Source organism: Halichoerus grypus, chromosome 11, assembly GCF_964656455.1.
Source record: "Halichoerus grypus chromosome 11, mHalGry1.hap1.1, whole genome shotgun sequence".
NCBI classification, from domain to species: domain Eukaryota; kingdom Metazoa; phylum Chordata; class Mammalia; order Carnivora; family Phocidae; genus Halichoerus; species Halichoerus grypus.
Genome location: NC_135722.1, coordinates 23831560 through 23854547, shown reverse-complemented (window position 1 = coordinate 23854547; position 22988 = coordinate 23831560). Strand labels below are relative to the sequence as shown.

Below are 22988 nucleotides of genomic sequence, written 5' to 3'. Positions count from 1 at the left end.
CTACATATTTATTAATATAAGGACAGCCATTTCCTGTACAAGTTGTCAGCTTTACTCATTAGCCTTCTGGTGCAATGTAACCTTGCACGTGTTATTAGGTTACCGTACACATTTTTGTTAGGTAAAGCCATACACATTTCCAATTATGGCAAAGAATGTGCAATTTCCTGGAGTCAGGATTGAGGTCATGACCTTGAGGGCTCAGGAATTCCAAGCTTAATTAATCCACCAAATGATGATTACTGAGAGGAAATGTCCTATCGATATTAGATGCGACAAGATGCTGGTCTGGCTGTGACAAGTCACTTTTAGGAAGGCCTGATCTTAACGTATCTGGTCAGTCGGGGCAGTGTCTCCTCTCGGAGTGAGCGCGTGTCTCTGGAAGCCAGCCACGCTCCCTTCCAGATCCCTTTTCTGTGGAAGTGTAGACTGTATGCAGATCTTAGGGAACTCACGTGTTGCTTTCCCCCCATACTACCTGCGTTTTCTCAGCCTTGCTTTCTGGCTACAGTGGAATCCCTTCCATCAGGAAACCTGTGAGCTTTCCAAGCAGGGTCGTGTCAGAGAGATTTCGTCTTACAGTAAAAAGAGTCCTGCCTCGTCTGCTTCTTGGAAGGAATGGGCTGTTTTCGGTGCCTTTGCCTCTTGCCTGAGAAGTCACACTCAGGGAAGGAGACTTCGTTTCAGTTCAGCTTCGATCACATAGCCTTCCTTTGGCTGGAGAGGGAAGGACCCCTGATTAGAGTCCAGTTACATGGTAGCCGTTGAGAGCTCATTCCGGTAAAGCAGAAGGAGAAATGCCAACCGAGTAACTTAAAAACCCGCCACCAGCGTCTACGATAGCTGTGCCTTGAAAACGGCCAGCTCACTCCCCATCCCGCTGCAAGTATGGGCTCGGGGCCCTTGTGCGCAGTCCCATTTCATATAGTCCTCTAGCTCCAGCACTTTGGCCCCCTTTCACCCTGAAGCACATAGACTGCCTGGTTATTGGATTTACAGTTAACTCCAGTGAGGGGAAAAGAATTTAGGAGCTCTTCTAGAGGGGCTAAATTTTGGGCTCTGCTACTTAGGAGCTGGATGATCTTGACTTTTCCTGGCCTTGGTTTCTCATGGATGCAGTCGAGGGGATGGGACACCTCCCAGAGCTGTTCTAAGAATTAGATGGAACAGCTCCCGTGAAGGCACCGAGCTGTGTGCCCATCCGAGGCACTGAATGAGCGGGGGGGGGGGGGGGGGGGTGTTTCTCTTTTCCCCAGAGCCCTGACGAGCATCTGCGGGGGTTCCTGTGTTGCAGAGCAGGACTTTGAGTGTCACACAGACCTGGTTCCACTACTCTCTGATTATGTGTGACTTTGGGCAAGGAATTTAACTTTCTGAGCCTCGGTTTCCCTCCTCCATAAAGTTGGCACTAGCTCCTTCCTGCCTCGTGCGGCTGTAGGGACAGATCAGTGAAAATGCAGGCTTCGTGCACACGGTTCAGTGCCTGGCACGTAGGCAGTGCTCTCTTACACGGGGTGAAATCTGATGGGCTCGAGCCCATGGGTCCAGCCCTCACTTCGGGCCGCATCTGCCCTGCTGCACCTGATGCGCATTCTTCTTGCGGGGAAAGCATCGCTTTCCCTGCAAGAGGAACGAAGCTGCTGCTCTTACATCACCAGCATGTTCAGTTTTCAGCTCTCCCGGTCCCCTATTTGGGTCTCGATTCAGGTCAGTCCGTTTTCAACTCCACACAGAGGGCTTTCTATCCGTGGGGAGAACGTTAACAATCCCAATTCTGGAGCTTTGGAAAAGTCTCACCTCCCCAGTGGGCATTACTTATTTATGCTTTAATCTTTGCAGATTACTCTGAGTTGCTCTCAAGCTCTCCTGAAAGCCCCCGGTAAGTGGAAAACAGTGCACGCACCCGGGGTAATTAATGCGCTTTCTAAGAGCGAGGGAACATGTAATTTGCAAGAATGTGTGTCAGGACCCACCCTGCTAAATTTATACCCTGTAATTTGCAACGTTAGCTGGCACCACATTGGCAGATTGGTGAGTCTAGCCTACCTGCTCTGCAATTATAGCTGCTGGCCGGTGTTGCAGGATTGAGTAACTGGAGATCTCAATCATTTAAGTAAATGAGAACTGGCTCCCGGGACCCATCTGAGATCACCCTCTGGTAGAGGAGGCTGGTTAATGATGTTTCCTTTGTACCAACTTGAGATCCTCTGATGAGGGCAAGGAAGGAAAGAGGCCAAGACACAAGTCTTCAGGCTTCCCTGGGTGTGGGCAGACCGCAGGCCGTGGGAAGGCCTCTCCACGGCAGCCCCCCCCCCGCCCCCCCCGACGAGCCTTTAGAAAAGAGAAACACAAAACTAATATAACAGAAATGGTTTTATGGTCTGTTTTATGAGCTGCATCAGCCCTCATAATCGGCTCTGGGGAGATTCTTGTTAGTTCTTAAAACTGGAAGTCACTTTGCAGCCTCTGCAGACCAGTGATTTTTGTAAATCCTCATAAATTTTCTTTTTGGGGGGAAACCTGCAGGAGAATCTTGTAGGCGGACATGCAGGCTTCTTGTTCTGTGGGGTGCTGGGAGGAGGGTGTGAGCTGGCTGGGTTTTCCCATGGTCATGTTTTTGTGGCCGGATGAAAGAGTCTGGCAGAAGACAAAATGAATTGTAGGCAGACTCAGCCCTGGTATGAAGCCCGGATCCTCAATTACTACATGTGACCTTGGGCAGATAGTTAACCTCCCAGAGCAGCCTTTCCTCATTTGTGAAATGGAGCTAATGATTCCTTTGATTAAAGCTGTTATAAATATTAGATGTTTGTAAAGGCATCTGGCGCATAGAGAACACTCAATAAATGGTAATTATCATCAGAGCCGTTTATATTCGGGGAGGGCATATTATTTATCAGTTGTAAAGTACACTTGGCTACACAGACCAGGCAGCATTGGGAAACAAATTGGGTAGAATCCTCGATTCTCTCAAAAAGCCATTTGTGTGTCTACGCCGACGTCGGAAAACATGGGTCGGATTGAGTCGGTGCTGTCAATGGGAGGTGGGCTTGTTGCTAAAGAGAAGCCTCCCTCATCCCAATTCCAGGGTGCTTTGCAGAACGTGGGATTCCCATTCAGCCTTGGGACCGCCTCAAGGCTTGAAAAGTATAATGAGGACTAGAGAATCTGGAGAGAGCTTCTTTCCAGAAGCTCTGGAGCCCAGGGACCAAAGCTTTAAATGCTCCTATTTCAGGACACCTGGGTGGCGGAGTCGCTTGAGTGTCCCGACTCTTGGTTTTGGCTCAGGTCGTGATCTCAGGGTCCTGAGCACGATCACAGCTCAGCACGAGTCTGCTTGTCCCTCGCCCTCTGCCCCTCCCCTCCTCAAATAAGTAAATAAATAAATAATCTTAAAAAAAAGAAAGAAATGCTCCTCTTGCAAGATTGGGTTTGCAAATGCATGGCCCATTCTGCGGGTATCCCAGTCCTGTGGGGTGAGAGATGTGGGGTGTGTTCTGTGTGTACGCATGCATGTATGTGGCGCTCAAGCACGGTGGGTGTGTGCCTGTGTGCCTGGGTCTCCTCCTACTAAACATTTATGGGCTGGTGGACTGCAACTGGGAAAGGCCTGGGTTTAACTGGCTCAGTATTAATAAGCATGTTCCAGAGAACTGAGACCTTTGTTTTGTCTTCCTAAGAAATGAATCCCTCCTTACTCACTGCATTTCTGCAGGAAACTGTGCTGTGTGCAGAAGTACTGCTTTATTTTCCTTGTAGGCTTTCCAGCTTGGACTTTCTATTTCCACTGAGGCCCTGTTTTTAAAAACATGTTTTTACAGCAGAACTACAACTGTGGAGATTACAGCGGTCTCTTACCACTTTGGTTATGAAAATAGTGTATGGTAGTGATTTTATTTCTTTTAATCGACCATTCTCTTGCCTGCCTTTTTCTCCGAGTGGGGCTGTACCAGATAGCTCCCTCCGTTGTATTTTTTTCTGCCTTCTCCAGCAGCCTGAGATCAATGCCTAAGTACGCACCTTCATTTTCCTCCTGCTTCCTGGTACCTGGTGAAACGGATCTTACTGTTCTAACGCCTGTCCTTCTCCCACATGCTGTTCCGTGGTTGCTTTTCCACCTTTTTCTTCCTGGAACTTCCCTGGAGAGCTCATTTCCGTATGTTGGCATCACTTCCTAGGCTCCACATCCCTTTTCTGCCCTGAGATGGACCTTGTTTCATTAAAATCAAGTGTTTCCAGACTCCAGTTTAGGTCCACTGGTTTGGGAACAGTCCTTATCAGCAAGACCTACGATGAATTCTCCTTGCAGAATTTTGTGGACCGTCATGGTCTCTTGGCTGAAAAGAAGCCTAAGAAAATAGTACAGAAGATGGGACTGTGGTGTTTTTCACTCTCTTCCCTGAAAAAATCAGTTTCCAGTAGAACAGAGGTGGATGTCCCCTTGCCCTCGCCAAAGGGTTCTTTTGAAAGGGGTGAAGGTAGAATCGGAGGATGCAATGAAGCTCTTTGGAAAGAATGGATTTCCCGCCCTGTTCTATCCCATGCTTGGACCCCCATGAGTGGGTTTGGTGCTGCTCAAATGCACATGCCATTCCGTCTGTGATTGATTTGCTTACAGAATGTAGCAGAAATTTAATCCCTGCAGAAAACGCCATGAGTCACTTCATCTCCTGCATGAGCCTCTTTGTTATTATTATTATTACGGAAAGAAGCACATCAAGAGGCAGGTCTAAGAAAACATAGTTTTCAGAAGGCTTGTTTTGTTTGTCTTACAAAGCAGTTATTTTCCAGAAATCAGTAACCAGGATCAGGAATTTTCCAGCTTTGCACACATACCCACCAATTCCAATCTGATCCTACCCACCAATTCCAATCTGATTCTGCTTTTTTTAAATCTGTGTTTGTTGCCTCTGGGGTTTTGAAGATTTGAAGGAAACTGGTCAGGATTGTGTACGGAGTGCTTAGGCCTCAGAATATGCCCCGAGTGTAGGAGATGGAAGGATGTCCTCTACACGGGTGTATTTGTGTCTGGGTTATGTGAACGAGCAAATTTGAAGCCCAGTGTAACTTTCTTTATCGCTAATTACATTTTGGGATTGCCTGCCCCGCGCTCTAGTGGTGCAGTCTAAGGAAATGCAAACAAAGTGCACCCTTAGCCTAAGCAAAACGTGTAACTAGGGCAGCGGATCTGCTGCCAAAAATACCATCTGCTGTTTTCTAGAGCCAAAGATTGATGACTTGCGTTGTCTCCTCCTTCAGCAAATAGAGACTCAATGTATTTATTTATTTAAGTTTGACCAGCCTTTCGTAATATTTCTTGTTAGAAGGGGGACTATCTGTTGGTGTTAGTAAATTAAGGCCCAACTCTTTGGTTCACAAATAGACGCCTGAACATTTCCAGTAGCTTCCCACCCAGATTTTCTTACCATCTCCCCTACCCCGCTGTCTACCTGTGTGGGGCTGTCACGTTAACCTACCTGAAGTATTACTCACCTCATGTCACTCCTCTGCTCAAAAACTTGCTGTTGGGGTGCCTGGCTGGCTCAGTCAGTAAAGCACGCAGCTCTTGATCTTGGAGTCGTGAGTTTGAGTCCCACGTTGGGTGTAGAGATTACTTAGTAATAGTAAACAAAGGACTGTTGCTGTTGGTTTCTCATTGTGTGCGAAGTGAAGCCTGAACTCCACAGCCTGGCTTTTAAAGCTTTTCTCAGCCTTTTGTCCCTCTTTCCTCTTCGTGACTGCTGGGTTTCCTGCCTCTGCCTTAGCTTAACGTTTTGTCTGGAATGCAGGTCTACATTTTACCCACTCTGCAAAGCCAGCCTGGTTGAAAACTGTGCTGTGCGGCATTCCACAGTGCCTCCCTGGAATAGATTTTTCCCCTTTAGTGATTCCTACATCCCACTTTCTACTCTTTTCTTATGGCATCAGTAGACCCCAGGTTTTAGAATTATGGTGACTTAGGTGCACGTCCTCTCTTCTGGTTAACTGTAGGCTTTGAGTGTGCTCATACCTTGTACGTGCCACAACCTGAAGTATATGAGGTGCTCAGTAAGTTCTTTTTGGGTGATTGAATGCATCAGTTAATTGAATGAATGCTTACCACAAAACAGGTAACGGGTCGATATTAAATATAAGCATCTTGTTCTGTGAACCCGGTGCAGCGGCTCAGTGTCATTGTCAGAGAGAACGTTAGCTCAGGCAGTTTGGTGGTGGGAACACAGCAGTTGCCCAGTTTCAGACCGGATGGCTCTCAGATATATAATTGTTAGGATTTGTGTGTCAGAAGTTCCGCTCTCCCAAGAAGACTCTGATTGTGACTTTGAAAGGGTGGCGTTGCAGCTCATGCGTTCTTCATAATAAGGCGGTCCGTTTGTGCTGTCTTGGGAACACGATGGTGGTGGAGGAAAGAGTGTTTGGTGAGCCAGATGGACCTTGATCTGCAGCTTGTTTGGCATCTTGAACCTCAGTTTTTTCATCTGTAAAATGAGGATAGGATGTGGTCAGTAGGGATGCCACGTGGATTAAATAACATGCACAAAGCACTAGCACCCAGTGGGTGTGCCGTGATGTAGGCAGGGAAGGGTGGCCTGTCACCAGCACTTGTAAGTGTGTGACTTCATCGTCTGCATAGCTGTGGTCCAAGAAGGTGGGCGGAGCCACGGCTGTTGTTAACACGAAATGCTTTTTTGTTGCTACTGTCCTTGAAGGTAGTTTCCTCCTATTGAGTTTAATCAGTGCCTTTGGATCACCTCCCATCTCTAGTCTAAGTAATTAGAGATTAGGAATTCTGAATGCTCTATCTCTATCAAAGATGTGAGCCTCTGGGAATTTTGAACCGGGGAAACACTGTGGGTGGAAAAAGTAGGAAGAAAGCACGGTGCTTGGGGCAGAGAATGGAAATCCATGGGATGTTTAAATTCCTGTTTCTCTGTGACAGTTCTGAAGTTACTTCTTAATTTTGGACTATAAAAAGATCTGTGTCTACATTGGCTTGCCCATCGATGATTATATTTGGTGTATGTAGGGCTGGAGATGCTGTTCTTATTTGTACGGACATCCTGAGACCTAACCGGTCTTGTAAATGTTTCTGGGCTTTCTTCTCTCTTGTTCTTTAATAAGTACTGAGGATAGCGCCTGATTCAGAGGGAGTCTGGTGAAAGCAGATGTTTTCCTGAAAGTATGTGCTTGCTCCCAGGGTCCCTCAGCCTCTTGGCAGCTTGCTTATGATGAGGGACTTTGAAGGACGGGCGTCTTTTCCTTTGGATGGTGTTTAATAGAATCAGTTCCCTGCTCTCCTCCTCACATGCTTGTAACCCCCAAGGGAGTGTGTTCGGGGTTTGTTCCTTGAAGTCTTCTGGCCTCTCACTGACCAGCTTTGCTGCCCCCTGAGGCTGGACCTTCCGGGGCTCAGCTCCTCCTGTTTATGTGTTGTCTGCTAGGATCTGGAAGGCACCGGAAGACAGCTGATCAAGTCTGGGTTTACTGGAACCCCCTTTCCGGCCCCCCTTAATAAAGAAACTTTTTTTTTTTTTAAGTCTTCAGTTGATTCTTTCTTTTTCAGGCTTTCCTGTGTGATTTTTGGATCTGTGGCTTGCTGCTGAACTGTGGGTCTGTGATTCTTGGGTCGGGTGAGCGTGGCCTGAGGTGTTCCTTGCACATCTCACCACCCGCCTTGCTCTCAGTCTGAGCTTGGAGCAGGTCTTTCCGTGTTTACACAAGTTTGGGATTTTTCCCGGGGTGGGGGAGGTGTCAGGAGATTGAGTTGCTCTGGTCTGAAGTTCGAACAGAAGCTGTTTGTTTCGTGGGCACATAAGAAACTGACCTGAGAGAGACAGACAGAGGGGTGCTGGACAGGAACGTAATATATCTGTGTAGGAAACACAATACATGGTATTATCAACCTGGCCTTTAATGAAAATGCGGTAACACCGTTATATAAAACGATGGTCCCAGTTGTGCCAGATAAATCAGAGTTGCCGGAAGGATGCAGTGGGTGGGTATCCCGATGATGTCTTCAGATCAGAGACTCCTCTTGGCTGGGTGGCGGTCCTCGCTGCTCCGTGCTTTCCTGCCGTGCCCTCCGGAAGTAGCAGCCTCCTTGCTGGGGAGCCACGACCAGCTGTGCTTTCCTTGAGCTGAGGCTCTTCTCCCCGAACATCTGGGCAGTGGTGGTAGTAACTTGGCAGGGCCTTTTTGAAAGGATGATTGTAGCAAGGGAGGGAGGGAGCCAGAGAGAGAGAGGGAAGGAATCAGGTTCAGCTTCTCACTTAGCTTCAGGTAGAGATCAGCCTTCAGTTGCCTACTTTGTGGGCTCATTGACTATAAATCATTCTGGATCACTTTTCTCTCCATATAGTTTTCTGTAAACTCTATGTTTGTCTTTTTGTCAAAGACAAACAAAAACCCTTTTTGTTTAACAAAAGAGGGCAACCCCCCAAACTAAACACATGGAGAAGTTTGTTGAGACCCCAAGTATCCCTGATAACCAAGACGGACCCCAGGAGAGTTTGGGGAGTGAGGGCAAAGGTGACTGGATATGGTGTCGGCTTGGAGGAGGAGAGTCACACCCCTGGTTTAGACTCGTTTTGGATTGCGAGCTGGAGCAGCCTGGCAGGCCTTCCGGATGCTTCCTGCAGGCTCGTTCTTCAGACGGGTTCAGTAGATGGGACCGCAGAGCCTTGTGCCAGGCCTGAGAAGTTTGCGTGCTTGGGGTTTATCCAGGTGGGGCTGATGCCATTTTGGGCATTGGAGAAAAGCAGTGAGGCTGTTTTGATAGGAGAAAATGAGCAAATCAATTAAAAATAAATGCTGGACATTCCATTCCCCACTGCTCACACTGCCAGTCCCCTGCCCGTCACCACACCATGGCACCAGGGACCGTTGGACTTGGCGTGACTTTGACGAGTCCATTTGCCAGTGGCTGGGGCTGTAGAGAAGAAAGGACAGAGTCGGTGCCTGGGAGCCAGCTTCCCATTGGAAATATTTCCTTTTATTATTTAAGTAAACTTGTTATAGAAATTTAACATACATAGTAACAAGGGCACAGATGTTTAGTGGGGAGCTCGGTGGATCTGCACGAGGCCAACACACCTTGGGGACCAGTGCTCAGATCAGGAAATAGAGCATTACCAAGACCCCAGCAACCCCTCTGTGACCCCACCTGGTCCTCCCACCCCTCTTCTTGACTTCCCACATCAGAGATTGCTTTTGCCTCGTTCTGCACTGGCAAGACTAGGAGTGTCTGGCTCCTTTCACTCAATGTTAAAAACATCTAATTTCTGTCCCCTTTCCCGGGAGGTGGGTTGTGGGATGACCCTCCACCCAACTTAGGTTGAGAGGGCGACTCCGGAACCTTGGCGACCAGAGACGCCCCACCAGCTTCGGTGCTCCTGCTGCACGCGCCCCCGTCTTCCAGCAGAAAGTGGGGCCTCCTGCCACCTGGATGATCCAGTGGTGAGGAAGCAGGAGTCCAAGCAAGCTGTAAGTGTGGGCTCGCAGTGAGCACGGCACGCCTTGGAGAGACACGCTGCATTCCTCACAGCGGACAAATGAATTTCTCCCCCTCCATCAGAGTCCGAGCTCGGACTCCCACGCAGGCCGCCGATGTGGGGCTGGCAGGAGGGAAGGGCGGCGCGGGGCCGTGGCAAGGTGGCTCAGGAGCTCTCTTGTGGAGTGGAGCTGTGTTCCGAAACGGAATAGAACGGAGTAAAGCCTTTGGGTTATTTCCCAGAATAACTCATTAAGAAACAGCCACGCCCAGGTTTCTCCAAATGATTCCCTATTGGGTTATTTATTTTTTTAGTTTTTTAGCTGGGGGCCAACACTTGGGGCTTTTCGTTTCATCATTATGTAAAAGGGCTTTCGCCCAACTTCTCTAAAGTTTCAGGGAATGCTTCGTCTTTTTTGAATGTCGTAAGTTGGCGACAAGGAGGACCTTTTCCTTTTGGCTTTTGCTGCTTAAGGTTAAAGATGCTAACAGCCGTGCGTGTGTGTGTGCGCGCGCGTGTGCGTGCGCGAGCCGGTGAGTGATTTGTTACCGTGCTTTGCAACCGGATCATCTTGGTTACTCTTCTAACTTCTTCAGCCATATTTACCATGGAGATATTTTAAGGAATTCGTTTCAAAGGAAAGATGCCAATAACAACATACTCCTATTTTTAAGAGACTTTTCAGGTTCTTCCCTGAGAGTTTATGTTCTAGGACTTTGCAGATACGAAGGTAAAGACAGGTGCCTGATATTATCATGTGTATCTCTAGAGATCAACAGGAATAGCTTTTGTTATATGTATTGTTTTGCAGCTTCCTTCCCCCCCCTCTGACCCTCTTGTGGATGTTCTTCCTGCAGGCTGTGGTCTAGCACGGATACGGCATATCAGGTTTACCTATCTCTCTCGGTCCGTATTTAACTTCTTATTGTTTTGAGCGTGACAAGTAGGTATAAAGGGGGAGAAAAACCCTATGTGTTTCTCTATGCATTTATATATTCCTAAGCATGGATTCCTGGAAATGGAATCCAAAGGTAAGCGCTATAAATAGTGCTTGGTTCTGCCAAATGGCCTCAAGAGGGTGCACCAATTTATACTCTCACCAGTAGGATGAGAGTCCCAGCTTCCTCACATCCACACCAGCTCTCAGAGTTACCCATCTTTTTAGCTTTGGCCTCTCAGATTGTTTTTAAAAATGGCATATCCACTTGAATTTGTTAACTACTAGTGAGGCTGTGCACTCTCCTTCTGTGTATTAGCCGTCTTTATGTTCTCTGACCTGCTTGGTCATTTTCTTTATCCATTCTTCTTTGCACTTTTCTTCCTGATTTTTAAGGCGTTCTTTGCAGCTAGGGACGCAGAGGATTGCTCTAAAAGATTGAGGAAGAACATCATCTTGATTGGCATTCCTGCCTCTCAAGTCCACAAAAGATCAGTAGTCTATCTTCTTCTTGGCACTGGTGAAAGGCACTGGTTTTCTGTTTGTTTTTATTTAATTAGGTGAAATTTTTCCTTCTGGCTGGAAAGTCCCTGCTGTCTGTAAATGCATTATCATTTGTGTAGCACGGGGCGAAGCGTCGTGTGCAGAGGAAAGTGAGTGGTGCCAGGCAGGGGTTGGCGCCTGTCGGAGCTGATTATCGCCAACATTCAGTGAGAAGCTGGATCCCTTGCCTCATTTCTCTTGAAAAACCCTGGTCTCTCATGTCTTCAGCATAAAGGCGCATGATCGACAAAAGAAGGGACAGGGAGAGTCTCTCAAGCCGTGTTGGCAGTTCTGCTTCATTATGTTTCTTTATTCTGCTGGAATTTCCTAGATCAGGGCTACTACTTCAACTCTTGGCAGGTTCACGTGGGAGCCAGGATTCTTCTCTTCACACCCAGAGCCTGGGGACAGTCGCCACCTTCCATACTGGTAAACAAACTGGACTCTCGGTGCCGAGGATGTCAGGGCTGCCAGGAACGGGAGTTGCCAGGCTCCTGGGTGTCTGGGCTCCCATGGCCATTGACGACGGAGGCAGAGCCTTGACCACACCCCTGTAGGCCCCTTCATTCCACCAGGCGCCCCTCGCTGCCTCCACTAGCAGAAGGCTTGCTGCTTTGCCTGGTCTGGAGCAGAGTCCCAGCCCAGAATGCCATGGTCTTTGGTACAGCTGTCATTACTCCCTGGATACGGAAAGAAACAAACCAAAGGCCAAGTGTAGGGTGCTGATGGTTTGGGATTTACCCTGGGGAGAGGGGAAATCAGCCTCCGTGTGGATGGAGGCCTGAAGGCTTCACTGAGGCTGCCTCCAGCCCAGTATGGAGCGGAAACAGGGCTGACTCTTACAGGTGTTTTCAGCTGCTAGATGCACCTGAACCTGGTTCTGTTTCCCTGCCCCACGAACGTGTCCACTTGTGATTTCTTGTGAGCTGGCTCTGAGAGAATGGGTCATCTCGGAAGGTTGGATCTGTTTCCTGGGCAGCTGGGCCAGATCTTGCTGACAGCCCATATCATACACAAAGTTCTCTTGCCCAAGAGTTTTGGAGGCAGGCTCTTATCTGCTCAGGTTCTGGTCAGGTTCTGGTCGAAAGTGTTGGGCTACCTTTGAATATTTTATATTCATCCATGAAGAATGATTGATTGGCTGAAGGTGAAGCCAAGCCAGGCATGAAGATTGCTTTGTAGAAAATCCCAGGGTCCATGGACCTCTCAGGAAGGAGAATAATAATAGGAATAAAAAATATTTTTGGTTCCTCCCCCCACTCTCATTTTTTAAATAAATGACTTTAGATCAAATTATTATCTGAGCATGAAGAAATATGTTTTTGTTCCATAAATCTTAAGCTGCATACAAATGTGGACTGTCCACAGGGTTGAGGAATAATCCTGACTTGTAGGAATAATCCATAAAATGTTTGGTGAAAATGATTTTCATAATATTTTAGCACAAAGAAGCACTGTCGGCATTTCCAATCCACCCACACTATTTAAAATGTCCTCATTCTCTTTTTTCCCTGCCTTTCTCCATCTATCCATCCCAACAAACATTCTGTCTTTGGTTCTGGGCTACATTAGGACACACTCCCTCTGCTGGTGTAGAAGTTACTCATGGTGGGGAAGATGGGCACACAGACAACGGAGCACTGTGCGAAGCGAAGAGAGAGGTTTGCGGAGGTTATGTTGGGAGGTCTGATGGGAGCTTGTAAAGTCACCCGGGCGGGCTAGGGCTGAACTGTAGGATAGACTGGCCAGGACATACAGGCCTCCAGTGTTGACCCTAGGACTTTGGGCCTTACCCTTAATGGGATGGGAGCCAAGAGAAGATTGGAAACAGTGAGTGACATGGTCAGATTTGCTCTACTGTTGGTGAAAGATGCCTTTTAGGAGTCGAGACCGGAGCCAGGAAAAGCCAGCGAGGAAGCCATTAATGCAAAACAGGCAAGAGAGTAGGATTCGAACTGGGGGGTTGGGAGTGGTAGAGATGGTGAGGAAGGATGGGGGTGGGAAATAGTTAGCACTGGTTGATTGATGTGGGGGGGGTGGTGAGGGAGAAGGGTGGCTGGTGGTTCTCCCAACAGAAAAGCCAGTGATGGCAGGAAGAGCAGGTTGAGAAGAAAAATCAAGAGTTCCGTTTTGGACCTGCTGAGCTTGTGCTAGGGATGGAAGGATCTTGAGCAGTAGGGGATGGAAGTGTGCAGCTGTGGGAGGAGGATGGAGTCACAGCGGAGAGTGCTGAGCTGGGGGCTGAACCTAATGGCCGATGAGACAGCTTTATCCAGGGAACACGTGTCTATCTCTCAAGCAGACGGGAAGCAGAACTCTGAAGACCATTGAGGGATGCGTGGAGGGAGAGGAGTCTCCAGGTGACTGAGGGGAAATGGTCAGAGAGCCAGGTGCGTGGGGGAGGCCGAGTTTCAGGAGGAGTGAGTGAGCCAGCCGGGCCACTGCAGTGGAGTGGTGAATAAGGTAAAGCTTGAGCAGTAGCCTGTGGATTGAGCAATTAGGGGGCCACTGGTGACTTCGTGAGGACAGATTCAAGGAAGTAAAGGAGGGTGGAAACCAGCTGGGTGTCCGGGGATTGAAGATGGTGCAGACTAGAGGATTTGCACCTTTTGAAAGGTTAGTCATGGTCTTGGGTTCATCAGGCCTCGGACTTCTTCCCAGTGTCTCGGTGCTGAGCTGCCTCTGTTCGTGGAGCGCTGTAGAAGCCTCAGCCGGAGCCTCCCTGTGGGGCACACTCAATTTATTGAAAATCATTTATCAACGAGCAGCTTCCTTCTGATGTCTCCTCTTGCCTGGTGGGATTCTGTTGTGTACAGTTCGAGGTGGGTCCCTTTATACTTGAGATCACCCTTCCTCTAATTATTAATCGTGTAACTACACTAGAACGGTATGTCTTGTGTCAAATGGCATATTACGTGCCTACATTACATCTAGCCTTTATGTAATGGTAATTATTTAATAGTGAATAATAATAACTCTAACAAGTGAACTCTGGCTCATCTTATGTCCTCTGTCTGCATGCTGTCTTATAAAATGTGTACAAATCCCAGAAGCTTCCACTGACTTTTAAGTTATTTTAGGTTTTCTGGTGTGAGGGGAACACACCAAGACCCCTGATGTTTTCAGCTCTGCCCCTGTGTGACTCTGGTACCAGATGGCCAGAACAGCCCTTGGGTTGCCCAGAGAGCTTGGCAAGGTTGTATTTGGTCCATCTCCATTTTATAGATGAGGAGACTGAGGCCCAGAGGGTAAAGCCATTCCCTGAGCTGGGGAGGGGTGGAATCAGAATTCAGAGTTTGTGGGCTCCTGGGCTGACCTGAGCGAGACAAGCTCTATAATCCCTCTTTCATCTTTAATTCGATTTCTCTTCCGGACCGTCGTCATAAGCTACCCTCCGCAATCTGGAAAACCCAAACAGGTTAGTCTTCACAGTGTCAGCCCTTTGATTTACCAATTCCAACAAGTCTCTCTAGAAGGTAAATTGCTCGCTCTGAAAGCCGTGCTCATTCTGATGTGCATACTGAGGCGGGGATGCCAGCAGTAAATACTGCTTAACTCTGGCACTTGCTAGATGTACAAACATCATTTGCTCAAGAAGTCAGCTAATTCCTCGTGATGGAGGGCCTGTCTTTGTGCCCCGAGCGGAGGGAGTGTGCCCGCGTGAGCAGATTGTAGAAGCTGGCTGGACTGGTTTAATGGATTAAACCTCTTAAGAAAATTTAAGAAGACGTACCAGTTAGTATGTATTCCGCCCTTGCTTGGTGGTAACAGGCTGGCGTTTGTGATTTCCCTGGCAGAGTTCCTCCCGTGATCGGAAGTGAGAAGCCAAGCCACCGTCCATTTGCTGAGGCATGATAGAAGATAGTGGATGATCAGAGTGAACCCGAGAGGCCCTTGAGTCCCTAGGGAACGGGAGGCAGGTCTGATTCCGGGTGCCCTGGAGGTGACTTCCTCCAGTTGCAGAGGTGGATGGGACGGGCGGTGTCCGAGCACAGGCAAGAGCCTCTTGGGTTCCCAGGGTGTGGGAACCTGCCTTTTGACGGGCTGGTTGATCTCTAGGTCTGAAGTCCCTCTGTACTGAAAAAGGAGGAAGTGCCTTGAGTACCTGCCTCGCGGGGATGTTTTCGGTTCTGTAGGGGAGGAGCTCTATGTAATCCCAGGTATTATTTTTAAATGCTGAGGAATGTATCTAGGACAGGCAGATGGCCAGTGTTTGCCTGCCATGGGGACTGCGTCTGTGTCCACAGAAGCAGGAATAGCAAGTTGAGAGTTAAAAAGGAACTTGGACGTCATCTGTTCCTGCCTGATTTTACACATGGGAAACCTGAGGCCTGGGGATGCGGAGCAAGTCCTCCAGATCCTGATGGTGAAGCCCACGTACCTTTCTCTTTTGACCTGCGTCATAACCACGTTGTCCCGAAGGGTGGAGTCATGTTTATAGTTTGGCTGCTCTTAAAGATCCCTAGGGATGATCCAAGAAGTGCTACTTGTTTCTTAGGAATTAGCAAACTGAGACTGGTGTGTGTTAGAAGAGACACAGTGAAGGTCACGTTGTGAGCTCCTTAGCTATGTTCTTAGAACCCAGGGTCTGTTCCCCCAAGTCTCCTTTTTTTGTGCCTAGGTGACATGCGCTCTTAGGCAGCCAGCCCCACTTGCCCGGGCTATGCCCTTTCCAGGGAGGCAGGTAGAGAAAAGGGCCCCGGCCTCTGAGTACCAGTGTCAGTCAGTACCAGCTCTATGAGGAGAGTCAGGGAGAATGCATGGAGGCAAGGAAGGAGTAACCAATACCAGTCCGGTTTATTGAACCCCAAGTATCCGCCAACTACTCTATTATATTTACTTTATCCCTTTATCTATTATATGTATAGATATTCTCTCTCTCTATCCCTCAGCAGCCCTGTCCAGGAGGTGGGGTTACCCCAGTTTTGCAAGCGGGAAACTTTAACTCAGAGAGGGTAGCTCACTTATCTGAAGTCACACAGCTATAGAGAGTCAGGCATTTGGCAGTTGTGGTTGGGCGGGCCAGATCAGAGCCAGGCCCCTCTTTGCTTGGCCTCCTGCAGCCCCTCGTGGAGGGGTGAGGGGGCAGATGGCACGGGCTATTCTGAGAAAGACAGCCTCACCCACCCCGATGTCTCAGGGAGTTAGTATTTAAAGAATATCTGACCTTCTGGCTGGGCCTTGCTATTTTTATTTTCGGAATGTCATGGCTTAACGAGTTGGGTGGGTAAATCTATCTTATGAGACATGTGTATTTTTTTTCCTCCACAATTTGCTGCTACTATTCTGCGACTGTTGCTGCCTTCAGCAAATGAAAAGAGCTCATGATAGACCGAATTTCCCAGATGGATGTCCTTGCATTGGCTCTTTTTTCCCCACTGTGAACACTTGCCCCCTTTTATCTCTCATCCTTTTATAGTTGATGGGGCTTTTGAAGCTAGGATATCAGTGGTAAATGGTTCCATATGTCTTTCAGAGATTTTCCTCAAATATTAGCATATTTTTTGTTCTTTGTAATAAATTTTATTAATGAAACATTTTTTTGAAGGACAGGGAAAAGTACCAAGAATAACACAAAGCCTGTGCCTTCCACCGGCTCCACTGAATTCTAATACTCCGTCATGCTTGCTTCAGATTGTTTTAAGGAAAGAAATCTTGCATTTGAAGTTCATCATGTCCCCTCTGATCCCATTTGCCAGAGGGTAACCACTCCCCTGAATTTGCTATTTTTCTTTCCTGTACATTAAAAAAAAAACTTTTTTTTTTTTTAAGAGAGAGAGAAAGAGAGCACGCCCTTGAACGTGTGGGGGAGGGGCAGAGGGAGAATCTCAAGCAGACTCCCCACTGAGCGTGGATCCCGACACAGGGCTCAATCTCACGACCCTGAGATCATGATCTGAGCCAAAATCGAGAGTCAGACGCTCAACCAATGGTGCCACCCAGGCGCCCCTAAAAGAAATACTTTTGCATCTGTATTTATCCATTAAAGTCTTGGAGTTTTCCAGCTTGATTTTAGTGATATTCTGCAACTGGCTTTTTTTTTTTTTTTTAAAGATTTTATTTATTTATTCATGAGAGACAGAGAGAGAGAGAGAAGCAGGCTCCCAAGGAGCAGGGAGCCCGATGTGGGACTCGATCCCAGGACCCTGGGATCATGACCTGAGCCGAAGGCAGACGCTTAACCATCTGAGCCACCCAGGCACCCTTTTTTTTTTTTTTTTAAGATTTTATTTATTTATTTGAGAGAGAGAGCAAGCACAAGAGGGTGTAGGGTCAGAAGGAGAAGCAGACTCCCCACTGAGCTGGGAGCCCAATGCAGGACTCGATCCTGGGACTTGATCCCGGGACTCCGGGATCATGACCCAAGCAGAAGGCAGTTGCTTAACCGACTGGGCCACCCAGGTGCCCCTGCAACTTGCTTTTTTTTCACTGAGCATTAGGTTTCTCAGCTTGTGGATTCATGCCACCCCAGTTTGTTACATTGAAGCCCTGGGTAGTATGCCATTGTATGAATGTGTCCTGATTTTTTCATCCATTCTCCTTTTGATGAACATTCAGTTTGTCTTGCAATTTTATATCCTAGCGGTACCAACAGCGAAGGTTCTCTTGGCTGCTGTCTCTCGTGCATTTCTCCTCGGGCCTGGGGTATGTGCCAGAAGAGGATTGGTGGGGTCAAAGGGTAGCAGCATCTTCCGCCTCACAAGAAGTTACCGGGTTGCTCTACTGAGTTACTCCGCCATGTGTGTGAGTTCCTGTTGCTCCCCATCATCTCACCACTTGAAAATGTCAGACTTCAAATTTTTGCAAGTCTGATGGGTGTGAAAGAGAACTTTCTGGTTCCGTTAATTACTTTTTGATTACAAGTGAGCTCGAGAATATATTAAGTGACATTTGAGTTTTCTCATCAGTGAAAGTACCTGTTCATACGCTCTGTCCTGTTTCCTATTGGGTGGCTTGTATTTCCTGATGTAATCTTGGAACATCCTAGGTAGCGATCTTTGTGGGTCATAAATGTGGCAGATGCAGTCTTTCAGTTAGTGGCTTACCTTTTAAGTTTGTTTGTGGTATCTTTTGTTGACCAGGAGTTTTAGACTTTAATGTGGTCGTATTTATCAGTCTTTATACGGTCTATGCTGCATTTGAGTCTTATTTCAGAAATCCTTCCTTACCCTGAGTTCATAAAGATATGATTTTCAGCCGAAATGAAGCTCATTTTGCTTTTCTGGCCTGATGCCTTGGTTTGGTTTGGTATTTTCATTTTCCACATTGACCCTGCCTAGGTGTCTCTGTGCTGAGCAAGGTAGGCTGCAGAATGGTCCCCAGGGACTATAGGGATTATGACAGCCATCCCCGGGCAGATAGGGCTGAGCTGAACCTGGGGTCAGAGCAGAATCCTTCTTGACCCTGTGGCTGTTTCTGAGAGGTGCTTAAGTGCAGGGTTGATTGGCCCTCTCTTAAGCCTGGCTTATCGGCAAGCCTGATAAAATTGGTCATAAAGCTGTCCCCTGTCTCGTCCTTCAGAGTAGCTTCACTGCCCGATTTGCACTTCCTGCTGCTGCTGATTGCAAAGCTAAAAAGACAGAAGGCTTTCTCACCGGGGCCCGACAGCCTGGGCCTGACTTGCAGTCGGCCCTTGGCGAGGGCACCGGTGTGCATAAGAGTTCATCTGGTGGTTCTTCACTTCTGTCCCTTTCCTCCTGTGTGCTCAGAAGTGTCTGCAGACCCGATCTCATTTACCCATTGTATTTTGGAAATATAAATGGATTCAAGTAGGGTTTAGATAAAGTCGCAGAACGTGAGAGGGTCAGAATTAGAAGGGGCCAGATGCATCATGCCTATTTCAGTCAGCAGGTGTTTACGGAGCGTGTGCAGGGTGCCTGGCACCTCACTAGCTGCTGACCCCACAGGGAGAGCAGGTCAGCTAAGAATGGTTTTAACATTTTTAAACGGTGAAAAAAATTCAACATTTGCAGTAGCTTTTGATGATAGGGAACACTAACTTTGAACCTTAGTCAAGTGCAATGTTACCTGCCCCTCTCCCCCCCCTGCAAATTCTTTTCTTCTCTTTAGTAGCTCTATATTATGGAAAATTGTTCTCAATTATTAGAACATTTTGAATTTCACCAATAAAAATTTTGTGGAATATTTTCCCCTCCTTTTATATAAGTACCTGTACATCTCTAACTTGGCCTCCTGTCCCACACAGCCTAAAATATTTGCGGCCTGGCCTGAAAAGTTTACAGACCTCTGTGCCGGCTGCTAGCTCTGTGAATTTGGGCAGGTTACTTCCTCAGTCTCTGTTTCCTTGTCTGCAAAACGGACTGCCTGTTTCATAGGGCTGTTGTAAAGGAATAAGAAGAACTGATGCCAGACTCCTGCCGTGTGTTGAGCGCTGCAGTAGAAGATGTTAGTTAGATCTTCCCTAGGGGAAAGTCAGTAATAACCAGTAATAACCAATTTCTTAAGGGCTCTTAAGGGGAGCCTAAGGAGGGACAAGGAGCAGGGTGTGGTGGGGCTCCGTGCCCACCTCTGAGGGTCTGCACCACGAGGAGCCTCGCCCTCCATCCTTGCCATCTAGCACCCCCCCCTGCTCCCCGCCGCCCCGCCGAGCTGTGGACCGTGGACCTTGCAGGGGCTGCATCCTGAAGGCTCTGCAAATCCCCACGACATTAATGCCATTCCTACATAATTTTCCTCATGAAGTGCAATGAAGCATAACTAAAAAATGTAAGTAACAGCTTCAGGCCCTTAATGAGGCTATAAATATGGGACAAAAATAATTTATAAAGCTATTTCCTGGTGAAGAGCTGTCCTTTTCCTAGACCTCTTCACTCTCTCTTTGCTTGCCCCATCAATACTGGCCATTGGCTTTCTTTGCTAACTCATTTTGGGAAGGAAACAAAGCATTTATCATCTTGTAGGGGTTGCTGTTTTGCATTTCCTGCGAAGAGCAAATAAGAAACGTGTGAAGTGCAGATGCTAGGCAGACAGCTAGGCTCACTCACTGCTCAGGTGACTTGCTCCATCCATCAGTTGTTCCTGCAGCAAAATTACACCTGATCTTCCATCAGTGTCAGTGTAAATAGGATGCATTTATGTGTAAATGTGGATTCTGTGTAAATGAGACATTTTATACCTTCTCACCAGTTTCCCTGGGCTGTATCTTCCTTGAACAGATGGGTAGGCAGAGTTTGGGGCTACTGGCCTCTTCTCCCGGGGCAGAGCTGTGTGCAGAGTTAGAGCGAGAGACCTGGCTGTGCGTAGGTACTGGAAGCCAGAGGCTCACCCTCACGCTGGGCTCCCTTTTGATGACAGCCCATAGGCAGCTCAGCAGGAAGCCATTTGTCTAATGAGAGCAGAATGGCTCTGGGCTGTGCTTGGGACAGATGTCTGGTTCCGGATGCCACCACGTGGAGCAGTGTGGAGTCCGGGGGACCTTTGGGGATTTTCCAGGCATGTTTACAAACAAATCACGGCAGACCAGCTCCCTTGGTGCTTTGCATCTTGCCAGGACATGGAACGTCTGTGCATGTCGAAGAAGGGAGTCAACGGGAAAACAGATGCTGGTTTCCAGTGGCCCCCTAGCGTTATGCCTGTTGGCACCGGGCAGTGGGAAGAGGTGTGTTAATTCTGCGGGGAGGTTTTAGGGCAGCTCTATTTGAGAGCTGAAAAACAGCATGCGGAGCTGTCCGTACGTATGTTTGTGTCTTGCGTTGTTGTTCCTTGAGCCTGCAGACCGGATTGCCAGGAGACGGAGGATAAAAACGAAGGCAGTTGGACAGAAATCGGAAGGCAGGGCCTGTCGATAGCTTGCAGATGTCAGTTCTGCTCTGCATCGTGGCCAGGAGCGTCCCGGCAGTGGGGATTAGTGGAGGGAGAGAGCAGAGCATGTGGAGGCCCCCGGCAGGTAGAATAGATTTCCCATTTCTCAGCTGGAAAAGTCGACATCACTAACAGTGCACGTTCCAGAAGGGGAGTTTGGGTGGATGCAGCAGCTGTCTTGAGATTTTGCAGTTGCTCCAGTCTTGGCCCCCTCATCAAATATAAATTTGTGGGTGCCAGAAGTTTTGGAAGAAGCTGCTGCAGCAGGATGTTTGCCTTTGCCCGCTGGGGGAGGACTTGGAATTTTTTTTTTCGTTCTTGGTGCAGATGGTGGAGTTATTTTAAGTTTAAGTGATGTGCTGCAGTGCAAATGGGCAACTCTTTCATTTTTCAGCTTAATGAAAAAAGAAAAGGGAGAAGGAGAAACCCCAGCTAGCCAACTGCGTGCTAATGCTTGTCTTTTTTGAATTCTAAGTGTATCCCACGACACTGAGATGGGATAAGTATTTCAGCCACTAGAAAGTCCTGCTGTCGGGCTGGAAAGATTTCTTATCTCTTTTAAAGCAGAAGGGGTAGTAATTTACCTGCACACATCCAGACACCCCTATATTCCTTATTTTTAACTATGTATGTCCAGATCCCACTCGCTTTCTTGGGGATGAGGCAGGGAGTGGATGGAACTTTGCAAGGAAGAGTGTGAGGGGTGGGAATGAATCATAACCGAACGCTTGGTTTTCTTCTTAGAGCACCCACAGACACCTGCTGAGGACCTACCGGGGGCCTGGGGCCAGGGATGCGCTGAATGAAATGGCGCCCCTCTGCCTTCTGGAGGGTGCAGCCTGGTGGGGAGGGAGTGTAGACGCGGCAGAAAGCACAGATGGGATAAAGGACAACACAGGGCACTGTCAGAGTGAAAAACCAGGGGGACCCGCATTAGACTGGGTGTCGATGAAGAGGTCCTGGCTATTAAGTGATGGAAAGCCGAGGGCTGAAGGACGAGCCAGAAGATCAGCCCGATGCATGAGTTTGCTTCAGCTGCCATAGTAAAGTGCCACAGAGTGGCTGGCTCAAACGACAGAAATGTGTTTCCGCACAGGTCTGAGCTCAAGGTTGGGGTGGGGCTGGTTTCTTCTGGGGCCTCTTTCCTTGGCTTGCAGATGGCTGTCTTCTCCCTCTGTCCTCCCGTGGTCTCTCTGTGCGCGTCTGTGTCTCACCTCTTCTTATAAGGACACCAGTCATGTTGGATCAGGGCCTGTTCGCATGACCTCATTTTACCTTAATCACCTCTTTAAAGACCCTGTCCCCAAATATAGCCACATTCTGAAGTACTAGGGGATAGGACTTCAGCATATTGAATGGGGGTGGGGCGCACAGTTGAACCTGTAACACCAGGTGAAGGGTGGGCGGAGGAACGGGGTCAGCAGGTGGCCGTGCGCGGAGTCCTCGGTGCTGGGAGGACACTCCTCATCAAGGAGGTGAGGTTGCAGAGGTGGACAGGGCAGATCACGACAGGCCGTGGAAACCACAACATGAGTCGTAGGTTTATTAATCAGGGCTCTGAGAGGCCATCGGTAGCACTTTAAAATCCCACTGTGCTGTGAGGAAGAAGGAACTGGGGGGCATGAGAAGAGAAATGGTTTCCTCAGACTTCCTGAATTTCTCGGCCTCGGCACTATAGACATTTCAGGCCGGATGATTCTTTGTTGTGAGGGGCAGCTTTCTGCATTGTCGATGTGCAGCTTTCCTGGCCTCAACTCACAACCAAAAATGTCTCCAGACACTGCCTGTGTCCCCCGGAGTCGGGGGGGGGGCACGGGGGAGTGGGACAGAATGGTCCCCTGTTGAGAACCACCTGTTTAAAGGGGACAAGAAGCATGGTGGTTTGGAATGGGATGGTGCCACTTTAATAAAGCACATCGGATGGGTTTAAGGAAGATCTTCAAATTCAGAGCCAACAGGATTTAACTTCTCTTTGCCTTGGTTGCTCCTCATGCTTTTGAGTTCGGTGATATGGTCACTTCCCTGGAGCGCAAGGCCCCGTGCCCCGTGCATGCATCGCGGAGTTGCTCAGAAGCACAGAGTGTTCTCTGGTCCTGCCCCTGAACCTCCGCAAGCCCGTGGCTGGCAGGACCACCTATGTGTCACGGGCGGATATTTAGTGTCTGTTCTACGCCCTCTCATTTGTCAAGTCCGTGTCC

General features: G+C 48.4%; 1 protein-coding gene across 5 annotated transcripts in view; it reads left to right on the top strand.

The window, feature by feature from the left end:
• LDLRAD3 (low density lipoprotein receptor class A domain containing 3) overlaps positions 1-22988 on the top strand; it is a 222634-nt gene that overhangs the window by 42657 nt on the left and 156989 nt on the right. The window contains exon 1 of one of the 5 annotated variants that reach the window (XM_078058198.1): positions 13648-13790. The exons of 3 other annotated variants lie outside the window; for them this stretch is intronic. The gene's annotated coding sequence lies outside the window, so the exon portion shown is untranslated. Of the gene's footprint in view, positions 1-13647; positions 13791-20503; positions 20588-22988 lie in introns of those variants that run through there. One more of the 5 variants, XM_078058199.1, reaches the window with a different exon arrangement.